Source organism: Paramisgurnus dabryanus, chromosome 9 (genome assembly GCF_030506205.2).
Source record: "Paramisgurnus dabryanus chromosome 9, PD_genome_1.1, whole genome shotgun sequence".
Lineage (NCBI taxonomy): Eukaryota > Metazoa > Chordata > Actinopteri > Cypriniformes > Cobitidae > Paramisgurnus > Paramisgurnus dabryanus.
The window spans coordinates 9191976-9206191 of NC_133345.1; the positions used below are offsets into that span (position 1 = coordinate 9191976).

The window sequence follows — 14216 nt, forward strand, 5'->3', positions numbered from 1 at the left end:
AACAGCTATCATTTTGGTCATTTTTACAATGAGCTCAGAAACAGAATATACTGCATTTCTATAGTAGAAAGTAATTTCCTCTATCACAAAGTAGACTTAAAAAAAGAATTCAGAAAGGCGATTGTTATGTAGTCTTAAATAACACTTGGTCTCTGGTCTTGTCTTAGACTCAACACTTGATCTCTGGTCTTGGTCTTGTTTTGGACTCGACACTTGATCTTTGGTCTTTGTCTTGTCTAAAGCCTGCAATACACTGCACAATTATTGGCTGTCCCAGACGAAAGATTGTCATTGTGAAACAATTGTCGCTATTTCTGTGACCCAAGTTTAAACGATCCATTTTGCACAGTGTGATAAGGTGATGATCTTTTAGGAGTGCAAAAATCCTGCAGTGTATTCCAGGTTTTAGACTCGACACTGAATCTTTGGTCTTCGTCTTGTCCTAGACTGAACACTTGTTCTCTGGTCTTGGTCTTGTCTCAGACTCGATACTTGATCTCTGGTCTTGTCTTAGACTCAACATTTGATCTCTGGTCTTGTCTCAGACATGACACTTGATCTCTGGTCTTGCCTCTGAATTAACACTTGATCTTTGGTCTTGTCTTGGACTCAACACTTGACCTTTGGTCTTGTTTTGGACTCAACACTTGATCTCTGGTCTTGGTCTTGTCTCAGACTCGATACTTGATCTCTGGTCTTGGTCTTGTCTCAGACTCGATACTTGATCTCTGGTCTTGTCACAGACAGCACACTTGACATCTGATCTTGGTCTTGTCTTGGACTCGACACTTGATTCTTGTCTTGGACTTGATACAAAATCTTTGGTCTTGTCTCGTACTCGACACTTGATCTTTAGGCTCAGACTTGATACTTGATCTTTGGTCTTGTCTTAGACTCGACACTTGATCTTTGGTCTAGTTTTAGACTCAACACTTGATCACTGGTCTTGTCTCTGACTCAACACTTGATCTCTGGTCTTGGTCTTGTCTCAGACTCAACACTTGATCTCTGGTCTTGGTCTTGTCTCAGACTCGATACTTGATCTCTGGTCTTGTCACAGACTGCACACTTGACATCTGATCTTGGTCTTGTCTTGGACTCGACACTTGATTCTTGTCTTGGACTTGATACTTGATCTTTGGTCTTGTCTCGCTCTCGACACTTGATATTTTGGCTCAGACTTGACACTTGATCTCTGGTCTTGTCTTGGACTCGGCACTTGATCTTTGGTCTTGTCTTGGACTTGACAACCCAGGTGAAAAAGAAATATATTTAAATAGTATTTTTTGGGACATACTTAATATATTTAAAAGCTACTATACTAAATGCATATTAAATGTATTATATTGAACCCACTTCAAATATATTAAATGCATTTCAAGATATATTTAAAGTCAATTTTAATCTATTTGCATTATATTTAATATATTGAAATTGTGTTAAATTGGAACAACTTCAAATATATTTAGTGCAATTTAAGTGTACTTCTTTAAAATTCATTTGAAATGCACTTCTCATACACTTAAAAATACAGTTATAATACATTTAAAGCTTAATTTAACTGTGCTTTAAGAACACTTTAATAGTACTTCAGCATATTAGAAATATACTAGCATTACATTAATAGAAATGTATTAGCATTACACTTCTATTTTATTATAAAGCTGTTTTTAATATTTAAAATGTTATATTAAAATCATTAAATTTTAAGACACATACACAGATTTTGAATACAGAACAATTTAATATACTTCATATTGTGTTGTGTACATTACAAAAATATCTAAAGTAAATTAATCAAGCACAGAGACATACATAATCTCTTGACCAAAGAGAAACATATAAAACAAATATCAGAGAAATGCAATTACAGAGCTACTTCTATCAAATTGTACAACATTAACATTAAATGTATTAATGAAAAGTACACTATGAATATGCAATCACTAAATATTCATAAGCAATGATTATATAATAATCATAATGTAATTCTCTGCATAAAAAGTTAATGAAAAAAAATGTTTAAGTGCAATTTAAAGACGGAGTGCACAATGTTTGAAAAACGCTTTGGAAAAGGAAATTGGGCCGACTACCAAAACACACTTGTAGCCAACCAGCAGTAAGGGGCGTGTCTACTAACTGACATCCTTGCCGGGGTTGCGTATGTGTGTGGTGGCTCTATCAAAAGAAGGTCCAGATTCTATTGGGGTAGAGGCATGTTTGTTTAGGTAATTTCAAATGTTAACATTGGCTTTCAAAAATAGTGCACTCTGCCTTTAACCAACTTAAGATAAACCTATAAAAAGCTGAACTAAAACACAAAACAGTTTAGATGTCACATGTTTAAATGGAGGGTGACGACTTCTTGCAATTCAGACACCGTAGTAATTGAAGACTGCTTTATCACACGGGCTGTGAAAAGGAAACAGAATATACCAATTAACCAATAATGAATGAACATTTGGATATCCATGTTTAAAATAAATTGGCATAGATATGCATGTATGGAAGTTTTGTTAACTTCTCAGTTTACCTTTTAAAGCTTGACTGTGTCCTCATCAAGCGTGTCAGTTTTATCTGTCACAGCACTCTACAAGTAGGAATGAAGATAGGATTAGAACAGGCTCATGAAATAAAGCAACCTGTGTGTATTACAGGATATGTTTTACATTGATAATTGTGTTTTATTTGAACCTAGATCATTTTCCATTGTTTGTCTATTGTGGTCTTGCAAACTTAAGGTTCACCTCTGTTTAAGGAGATTTAAGGAAATCAGAAATGATGCCAAACAGGGCTCCAGACTGCTATCAAATGGTGGCATTTTGCCACCTAAATTTGAGAGTGTGCCACTGAATTTTACATCCGGTCGCACATGTGCGACCAGCAAATTTGACCTTTTTTTTGTGATATGACCACTGATCTATATAAATGACTGGATTGCGCATAGAACGCTTGACGTAACTGCGTGAGGTGAAGCCAGCGCAGAGTTCGAGCCGCCATCTTGGTATACCCAACCGGCAGAGAGCGTCATTGACTTCCATTCAAAATCATGATCAAAATTTACCCCCTTTACAGCGTATCAGTTACACAAGGTTAATTTTTAGGATATGTGTACGTTAATTATTTGTTAATTCTGGTGTTATTTGCAATGTTTATGTTTTAATCGGGCAGGATAATGGATTTATAAAAAACCGTTAAGGTGAGTGTGTCTGCTGCATTTGTTAATGACACGGGTATAAATAAAGTTTTTTTTGACATTCAGCTACACTGTGACGGTCAGCGTTATATCTCTAAATAAGTTTAGGTAACTTGTAAGTTAAGATAACATAATTACAAAACTAGCAAATTATTGCATGCACATACTGTACAAAGCATGATTATTTATTTAGATTTCAGAATGAGCACGTTTATTGTCATTAATACTAAATATGCTGCGGTCTGTCTGCTGATCTGATACTGTAATAAAGATGAATGTATAATAACTGTTTAAAATGCAAAATGTACAACTTTCAGTAAATAACTATTTACATGCTTTGGACGTTTGTGTTGTAATAATGTACAGGGTAACTTCAGATATAAAAACGAAGACGAGTAAAGTGATGTTTTATCATTAAAATCTGATAACGTCCATTGATTAAATAGAACTTTTGGGTATACCAACATGGCGGCGCGGTGGCTTCACAAGTGTGACGTCATGCGCAATCCAGTCATTTATATAGATCAGTGGATATGACACTAATCTGAAACAGCACATTGTACTTTCTGAATCTATAATTAAAGTATTTATTAGTAATACAGTCTAAATTAGTAGACATGTGAATATTTGGTTAGCATGTTTATTTACCGTGTGTGCCCCTAAATTTTCTGGTTGCGCCCCTAAAATTTTCAGTTGGGGGCCACTGTGCTCCTAGTAAAAAAAGTTAGTCTGGTGCCCTGCCAAATGGTGCAATGATGACTAGGCCAAGTCCCTTACAGCTTTACAATAAAAAAACGTTTTTTACAAGAATAATTCAAAAGGACAGAAATTAGCCACCTGGAATGGATGTGTTGCAAACGTTTTTCTTCACTCCACATTTGCCCCGATTCAAAAATGTCAATAGCAGTTGATCTGAAAAACAACAGGCAGGTAAATGATGATTAATGATTTGTTTTCGTTTTAAGATTTACTTACCCGAGTACAATATATTAAGACAATATAATATAATCAAACCCAGCCTCGGCAGTTTTACAATCTCTCATAAAAGTATCCCTTCTTACAATGTCATTTTTGTGTCCATATGTAATTAGAAATACATTTAAAAATAAACAAAAAGACAATAAGGTTGTCAAGATTGAACTGATATAAACATTAGCCATTGAACATTACTGGAGTTATAATAACCATATGGTCATATCATGGTATTTTCAGGTAAAACAGCTCAAACATTCATTTTAAACTAACGTTAGCGTTGCAAGAGAAACATTAGAAAAACCTTAAACGTGAAATCAAATAGCAACAACAAACTTACCACCAAGAATAAGTCTTTCTATGCGCTATATCTTCATTTGTTCCTGTCTACTTGGGATCTGGTTGGTCATATTTATGTCCCTGTGCTAAAAAAAAGAAAGGTTTTAATGATTTCTGAAATGCTTAAGAGAAATGCCTAACGATAGTTAGAAAATAAAGATGTTCCAATTACCACACGCAACACAGACATAACGTTACATAAAGAAGCTGGGTTAAATGTAATGTAATGTTTTACTTATTTAATAGTTAACTAAATAAAGAAATGTGAAAATCTGTCATCACTTACCCTCGTGTTTTCTCGTTCATCTCCAAACAAAAAGCGAAATACTTTTTCCCTCAACGTCAGATCCACTAAAACTGCTCATATTTTAAATCGAGTTGTTTTATCTTAGTCCTCTGGTGAAATATGATCGCCGATTAATTAAATAAATACGTTTAATGCAGAGTCGCCATCTAATTTAACAGTTTATACGTTTAATGCAAGCAACCGCATGCACCGTGAACAACTGAACTAAACTGAACAAGTTTCAAATAGCACCGTGACGTGTTACTATGACAACAACCAATCAGGTTTAGTCACGTGTGTCACGTGTGTTGTTTGAAATTAAACAAGTAAGATTTTGAAATTAAACAAGTAAGATTTTAAGCAAATCTTTGAAAAAATAGCTTATTGTGCAATCGGAATGATATAATGTTGAAAGGCTTGAGGAAAGTTCAATGTTAGCTTATTACAATTAATGAATCATGTTTTGAAAAAAGTATGTTTTATCCAAATATACTAAAACTTCACTAGAAGTACATTTGTGTTTAGCATATTTCTTAAAAGTGTAATTATGCATATATTTATTACCAGCATACTTTTAGTACACTTAATATAAATACATTAAAAATATTCTTAAGTTTAGCATATTTCTTAAAAATGTAATAAAGCATATATTTATTACCAATGTACTTCTTGTACACTTAATACAAATACATTAAAAATATTCTTAAGTTTAGCATATTTCTTTAAAATGTAATTAAGTATATATTTATTACCAATGTACTTCTAGTACACTTAATATAAATACATTAAAAATATTTTTAAGTTTAGCATATTTCTTAAAAATGTAATTAAGTATATATTTATTACCAATGTACTTTTAGTACACTTAATATAAATACATTAAAAATATTCTTAAGTTTAGCATATTTCTTAAAAATGTTATTAAGTATATATTTATTACCAATGTACTTCTAGTACACTTAATATAAATACATTTAAAATATTCTTAAGTTTAGCATATTTCTTAAAAATGTACTTAAGTATATATTTATTACAAGTGTACTTCTAGTATACTTTTAAAAAAATATGTTTAAATGCAATTTAACGTATTTTTAATACACTTCAAATAAGTATGTTGGAAATACAAATGTATTATAAACATACTATTTGTATTTTAAGTATATTTTTAATACATTAAATACTACGTCTTTTTGACCTGGGAATTGATCTTTGGGTTTGGTCTTGTCTCAGATGCAACACTGATCTGTGGTCTTGTCACAGACTCAACACTTGATCTCTGGTTTTGTCTTGACCTCGACACTTGATCTATGGTCCTGTCTCAGACTCGACTACAATACTGGCATATTATAATATATCAAGATAAAATATAGTGCCTTTAAAGCTGATGGTGGCAAGTACCTGTCACTTCGTACTTAAATTGAGGTTTTGAAAGCTCAGTATTTTCTCCCTTTTTTATGTTGCACATTAAGATTATTATGTGAATAAAACAAGGCAATTTGTCTCCAGTCACATGTTACTAATTACTGAGTGGTCTTGGGTAGTCTATAGACACCAGTTGACACAATAAGCTGGTGGTCTCTGACTTTCTTCTGCAAGAAGGCCTGTAACTCATTTACGTACTTTCTCCCTCTAAAATAATTTCAATTTGAACTATCCATTATGTTTAGGGTTGGTTTAAAGAGAACAGATAAAAACATCATAATTTATTTTATGAGCACATTGACAGAAAAACTTTGTGCAAACATTTAGTGATCCAGAAAATGCATATAAGCATTTATCCCCTCAATCACATTGACCATCTGGGCAGAATCAGCCGTCTGAAAATTTTACACATTAAAATATGATATAATATCCACTAACAACCCTTCTGTACAGTACTTGATTTACAGCAGTCAGAAGTACAGTGATTCAAGAAATTCATTTTACCAGTTGACCTACAGGAACACCACAAACAACAATACAATATAATAGGCACTGATGTATCAGATGGTGATATTATGGTGATACTGTTAATACACAGAATTGATGTACTCATTTCATGGTACTCAAAGTTACCTAGAAGAATACTGTGGAATTGAAATAGTGATGTCCAATAAGTTATGGTAATATCATGATGCTTTTGCTATTTTGTTAGCCCAGTGATCTTGCAAATGAAAATGTATTTCTAAAATCTTATTGTGCACTCATGAACTCTTGTGCACTTGCAGCATGTGTTTTGAAATAGGACAAATTGTCATATTTTGGGATAACCCATCACCCGCTGAACACTCAGGATTCATGCAGTCACAAGTGCAGTGTTGCAGGAGAACATTGGCAGTGCCATGACAAAGAAACCTTACAGCGAGCCTGGCATCACCATTTACTGTAAATAGTTTGCATTGAGGCCATTGTGTTTGGCCACACACAAGGAGCTTCAGGGAACTAGTTATGGATCACACGCTTACGACAGAGGTCTGTATTTACATCTCATACTTCCTTTAGTTTTCTCTGCCTCTCCCTTTTTTGTGAGGAGATTGCAGGAGATCCTTGCAGTCCTTGGGACATCCTGATGGCCTTTTGAGATTAATTCGGCTTTGGGTTGCAGAGACCCCAGTGATTGTAGTTGTGAAAAGAGTTTATTTTATTTATATTTTTTAATATCATCTAGTCAGAAGTGAAGCAAATGTGTGACACTTTTGGTGAAATCCAGGTTAAAGTCTTATCTAAATATGAGATTAGGAGCATCAAAGTCTGATTTTACTCATTGATTAAAATTTTTGACATGATCTTACTCAGTCAATATTAAAGATATCTAAGTTATATTTTTACTGAATGTTATTTACATTATGTCAGATGATTTTATGTACAAAATAGAAAAAAATGGCTTTCAGAAACTGGACCACATATTATTAAAACTTAATAATTTGTTGTATACTACAAAGCAGACATGCACTTATGAGGGTTATCCAATACAGTAACATTGATATTTTATTAACTCTTTCACCGCCATTGACGAGATATCTCGTCAATTAAGAGAAAACGCTTCCCTGCCAATGACGAGATTTTCCGTCTTTCCGCAATACTGCTATTATCCGCCAGGTGGTGCCCTTCCGCAACTTTTTAAACCCGGAAGTATTGCCCTATGGCAAGCGGCTGCATGTCCATGTCTGTTTTAAAGATCGCTCTAAATGGGATCTCTATGAAAAGTCCGTCACAAAAATGGAATTATCTCTGCTTTTTGCTCAAAATGTGGTGTTTTTGCAGAAACCTACCCATATTCAAAAGCTGATTACAAAAGAACTACTGAAGGTAGGATGAAACGTTTATTATTTTGTTTGAAAGCAGAGGGTCTGTTCTTTCATTTGGTATATTGTATGTTTATATATTTAAAGAAGAACATTTTCTGGAAGGCATTACACTTTTGTGAAAATCATGAAAAACGCTGGCGCTGACAGGCCACTTTTTTTAAAAACGCTGGCGGTGAAAGAGTTAAATACAATAAACAATAGACATTTATTGCATTTGTTTTATTCCATTTGTTTTATTCCTGTGATCTTTGACTAATGTTACATTATATTCATATTTGAAGCGTTTATGTTTAGGTGTTGAATCAGTTCACATGAGCAAGGGGCAAAAGAAGAACCCAAATGTGCTTGTATAGAAGGAAGGGGTATAACTGCTTATGCCTAATAAAAATGACCACTTGTTCTCTTTCAGTCGGTCACTACAACGTCACGTCATGACCGACGAATTGGGAACTTGCTTTCGCGGGACCAATCTTCTTCGAGAAACTACTAAAACACCAATGAACATGGCATGCAGATATTTGCATCCGCCAGCTATTTAACAAGCAGCAGGTGCAGTATCAAATCAGCTTTTTAGCTTCGAAAGCCAGGAGATATCTGCACGTGAGAATCTCTCTCTTTACCTGCTCGGAAAACTCTCTGTGTGTCTGAAGTTGGTTGGACGGACAGCACCACAACAGAAAGTCACAGTTTATTTACACCTCTTTATTTTGGTCATTTATTTTGAGTTGAGTGTGTACGTTGCCTCTCCCCTATGTGCTTCATCAGCTCAGCACAACATCTAAAGAGTGATTTACCTAAAAGAGCAGCACGAGTTGAATTTACGGCTTTTTAAATACAGCTGGTTTCTCGTGTCACGGCAGGTGCGTATTTTTAAAGATGACATTCCATCCGTTCTACATCTGGATGCGGCAAATATATGAATCCCATGATGGACACGATCATTGTCTCTTGTGCTTGGGGTCCCAGAAACATGTCCTAGAGTGGATACAACCTCACCCACCCGAACCGTCCCGCCTTCATGACTAGTACTTTGGGACTTCCAAAACAACGCAGCCCCAACCACCTGTACCTTTATCCCCCGAGGTGCATGATAAGTTGACACGGTCATGAAAAAGTTTTCCTCCCAAACCAGCCGTATCGTCCATCACCCCTCACCTCTCTTGATGGCAGAGCCGCTAAGGGTTACACAGCCTCGAGACAGGCATCCTGGATATGGAGGGGATCGCTTTTCGGGAGATGGTGAAGGCACCAACCCCACCCCGCAAGAGGGCCAGGTGGGGAATCCTTGGTTTTAGTTTCTTTCTGTTCCGCATGCTTTTCAGCTGTTCAGGCTAGGTGAATCGAGCATAACATTGAGACCCTGGCCGGCTACATGCCCAAGGTTCCCACCACTCCTTTTAGAGATCAGGTGGGAACCTGCAAGTGCTGCCGCTGAAGGAGACAGACCCAGCCATGGCTTTGTTATGTCCTGTATGCACACTGCGAATGTACGTGGACCAAACTCAAAGCTTCAGGACCTCAGTTCAGCTCTTTCTCTGTTAAGGTGGTCAGCAGAAAGGGAAAGCTGTCACCAAGCAGAGGATGTCCCATTGGATAGTGGACACAATTGCCCTTGCCTATCAGGAGGAGGGCATCACATGCCCTTTTAATTTGAGAGCATATCGGGTTCTTTCCTCAAACTGGTGAGAACACCGAACGTCGGCTTGTGTATCGGCTTGCAGCTCCGTTTTGGTGCTACATTATTGAACGCTGTTAGTGACAAAATGCTTATAAAAAAGTTTTGTACTCTGCCACGGTGGCCAATGTTGCAGAGCTCTCACTAGATGTATTCTCTAAAAACCTGTGTTAGGCTAGGCGTCCACATTGTGTCCCCCATGAGGGTTCCTATGTATGCATTTTGTGGAGTTAAAACTACCACATTTGTCCTTTGCAGAGTCCGCATGTCTCTCTTTCTCTCTAGTATGTTATATTACTTAGAGAGTCTTCACGTCTAAAGACATATTTAGTGTTTCAGAGACTACCCAGTGGTAAACTCCTTAGGGTGGCTTCTGCAAAGTTCCTAGTTCCACCCAGAGAGGTTTGCATCCCAGTTGGCCTAGTGGTTCACTATTGTGGGTTTAGCTTCAGTAGCACTTTGGTAGGGATTCCCAATTCGTTGGTCACGACGTGACATCCTAGTGACCGACTGAAAGGGAATGTCTCGGTTACGTATGTAACCCTCGTTCCCTAAAGGAAGGAAATGGAGACATTACGTCCTGTCACCACAGTTTGCTGTTCCACTACTACAACCTGATCTCACGAATTTCCATGGGATAGTCACAGAATTTTTTGCTCATGTTTCCGTGGCATTCTCACAGATCTCTGCATTTTTCGGTGGCCCTGCCATGGACTTTCTTTTCCGTGGCATTCTCACGGATTGGTTACTCAACTGTTTTATCCTATTTTCTTACCATAGTCGCTTCTGTTTATGGCAAGTAAAAAGAAATATTAAAGTTATTAATCCATGTGAACATTAATCCAGTTTCTCTCAGTCAAGCTCTCAGTCAATCGACTGAAAGACGGCAATGTCGAAAATCTGTGATGTTGCATGAAATAGCCAATGAGCGTTTGATATCACTGTCGTAAAGCAATGTGTCAAAAAAGTTTCTTGAGGTGCAATATTTGAATTTGAATTCATAATGAACTCGAGATTTGACATTTACGGTCACTGAACTGGGATCAAGATCGCTGGATAAAGGGCAGTATTTGGATCTGTTCCTCGCAATTGTATGAATTTTTAAGATGTGGATTACAGCAAATTAATAAAATTCACATCTTTTGTGAATTTATATTGTGTTTTGGTGTAATTATTGTTGCATAGAAGAAGACTGCATAGAAGAAAACGCATTTTGTGTGTCATGGCAAACAAACAAAATATTATAATCTTCATTAATACTATGTAATTAATTATCTAAAAAAATGATCTGGAAAGAAACGGCAATGCCAACAATTTTAATAATCATGAATAGTAATACGTACAAATCTGTACATCTTTAAAACTGTTAATACTTAAATAGTACTGTATACTGTCAATACAGCGATATCACATGTTTCAGTGTGTATTAAAATGTAAATATGTATGTGTGGTACAACCACACGTTGCGTAAATCAAACACGTATTTTCACGAGATCACGTTGGTATAAACAAATGTGTGCCAAACAAAGACATGAGGGCATCCGTATCAGTGCTTCCTCACTGAGCACACCCAATAAAGTCACACCAAATAATGACAAACAAACCAATGAGGGGCTGAAAAAACAAGCGTCATTAAGTGGGTGGGCCCTGCTGACTCTGATCAAAGCAGTGATGTTGCTGTGGACATTCGTACAGCCTGCATGACCGGGATATGTGATTGAGATCTGAGATAGATGGACCTAACAGGACACCTTCATGTAAGGTTAATGATGAATGTTGACACAGCATGTCTGACTGGTACCATGTAGTCTACAGAGCAGGGAAAACCCTGTGCAAACCTACCAGCATGTAAATATGTCCACAATGCATTTAGGACACCATAGGCAATTAAAAATGCTTTAAGCGAATTTAGCTGTTTTGCTAACTTCCTTTAGATTAAGCTGATAGTCTGCCCACAACCTTTCAATTACGCCGTTTACATTTGCCACTTACAGCAATGTAGGAGTTAAAATGGAGGCATCAACAAGGACAAAATTTATAACCGGCATGCACTGCTTGAATTTTAGGTTATCACCTGTGTTATAGTGGGAAGCTGTATATGTACAAAGCAGATGAATATTAACAGAGATTTATAAGTTAATTAAATACACACAGCAAACTTTGCCATAAAAATACAGCTAAAAATTGTGAAAGGTGGTAGTTGAAGTTTCAAACAGGAATATATAAAAAAATATGTATACCGGTTTGCTCGATTTGGTATCTATTTACCATTTGCATACATTTCTCATGCAAGTGAGTTACAATGATTACCAGAACAGCTCTGCGTCTTAGACTATAACATCAATCTCACATTTACCAATTCAAAGCCCATTACCTCTCGCACTTTAAATGTGAAAATACACTGCTAACCACACTTACATTGAGTTACGAATGATATTTCACATTCTTGCATTATTATTGCAGAAAAGCAATCTGTGCATCGAGTCTTGGCACGTGCACAAAAGCACACGCGTACACAAACCTACGGACGTGTTTGAACATGGTGTCCCACTGACAACTTGCACCGACCTTGTTTTTGGTTGTCATGTAAACACATCTTCTTTGATTGCGTAACACCGGGTTGCGTAACAGGAGCTGGGATGACCAATCAGGTATGACAAAGCAAAGCATCCAGGTTCTGCGCTGATACCGCTGGGGTAATGAAACCATCAAACAGTCCTGCTTGTGAAGAAGAAGGAGAGTGACGCACATAAACAACTTTCTTTCGCTCTAAACTACGTCATGTTCTCAATAGAGAGAAATTCCAGCTTAAGGAATTCACTAAGGAAAATGAAAGTGAAGTGTTTAATACAAAATAGGGAGAATAGAGCCATGACTCAGCTGTAGTAAAGAACAGAAGATTGATTAGATGTACAGTATCTTAAATATATATATGGATTTAAATTACGCAAGCTTTTGATGCAGTGATTTTCTAAGTTATGGCTAATAATTGCTCATCTCTTCTTTACGTCGCTAATGACGTAATATCCACAAATTCTCCGGTTTCCGCTTTTTGAAACTATGGCAATTGTGGTTATACGGCATCTAATGCAGCTGTTGTGCCTTAAATAATGAGATCAATCCTACCAATTATTTATGACCACATCCATAAACATGATCAGCGTAACATCATCATAACATCATCAAGCTTCATCTTTGTTTTTGTTTTGTGACCTCTAGTGGTGAAATTCTACATACTGTGCCTGTAATATTTATTAGATTTATTTCTTGCTTAAATAACTAAAAGTATTATTGATCTTTTACTTAATATCAGCCATCTAATACTATACTCGCCTCTCAAAAATTCATTTTAAAAACACTGAATGTCAAATTAATTTTTCACAATATACTTTGTCCTGTGCTGATCTTAACTCAAAGGCAAAGACCTCACTCATATTGAGGCTGACAGAAATGAGGCGTTTGCAGTTATTACTGGCTGCATATTCAGGCGCATTAAAACGCTCCCTGCTGTCTGACACAACTCCAGATGTCCCTGTGACACAGTAATGAATAGGACTCAAAGTCCCAGTTCTCTACTTTAAATCGAAACAATAACCATAAAACCAAAAGTGAACATAAGGCCATCATGTACATGCGTTGTGCTTCAGTGCATATATGTAGGCACATAAACAGACCATTCTTACACTATGGTGTGGATTGAATGCCCTCTTCAGGGTGTGTTAAGTATTGCAATGGATCCTTAAACAATGCTCGACCTGATTTTGCCAAGTAAGACATGTCCTCAGGGCAACATATTGTGTTGCCCAAGGACAATATTTTTGTATATTAAACCTTAACACATCCTAACCATAACTGAACCCTAAAATTAGAGGAAAAATAATAGAAACAGCTAATCCTGGTTATAAGCTTTTACTTGAAACAAACTGTAAACTTATTTCTGAAATCTGATTGGTTGATTAAAATGTTGTCTCATGTTCAAAATAATGTTGCCCTGAGGACATCGACCGCTTGGCAAAATCAGGAGAGCCTAAACGCAATGGGACGATATCCCAGACAGGGCTAAAATGCATAATTTTGCATTGTTTTGCAAAAACATTTTTAGTCGCAAGATGTTGTTTTGTCTCGAGATGCACACCTGTAATGTTTTTGGTTAAGTTTGCTTGTAAAAACTACACTCTTAACCCAAATTAGTTGACATTACTAGAAATTTGCGAGGAAACCTGTTGCACTAAATTATTTTAGTTTTTACACAGGGTAAAATTAGTATATAACAGAGGGTATGCACGTGACGTCACCTTCGGAGAAAGTGACCGCGGTTACGCCCACCGAGTGGCAAAAAGTCTAAGCGACAGCATTAGCATAGCGTGAAAAACGCGTCTATAATGGGAAAAGTAGTTTTTGTGATCGACTGTGCAGATTCAACAAAAATTTGAGGCGGTCTTTTTCCAGACTGCAAAAAAT

General features: G+C 36.4%; 1 long non-coding RNA gene across 1 annotated transcript; it reads right to left on the bottom strand.

Moving 5' to 3' along the window:
* Positions 1-1728: 1728 nt before the first annotated feature.
* LOC135773374 (uncharacterized) lies at positions 1729-5431 on the bottom strand. Its single transcript, XR_010543511.2, has 5 exons — positions 4794-5431; positions 4509-4593; positions 4034-4108; positions 2534-2590; positions 1729-2412 (listed from the first exon to the last, which is right to left on the bottom strand). It is a non-coding gene; the product is annotated as an uncharacterized lncRNA (long non-coding RNA).
* Positions 5432-14216: the final 8785 nt, after the last annotated feature.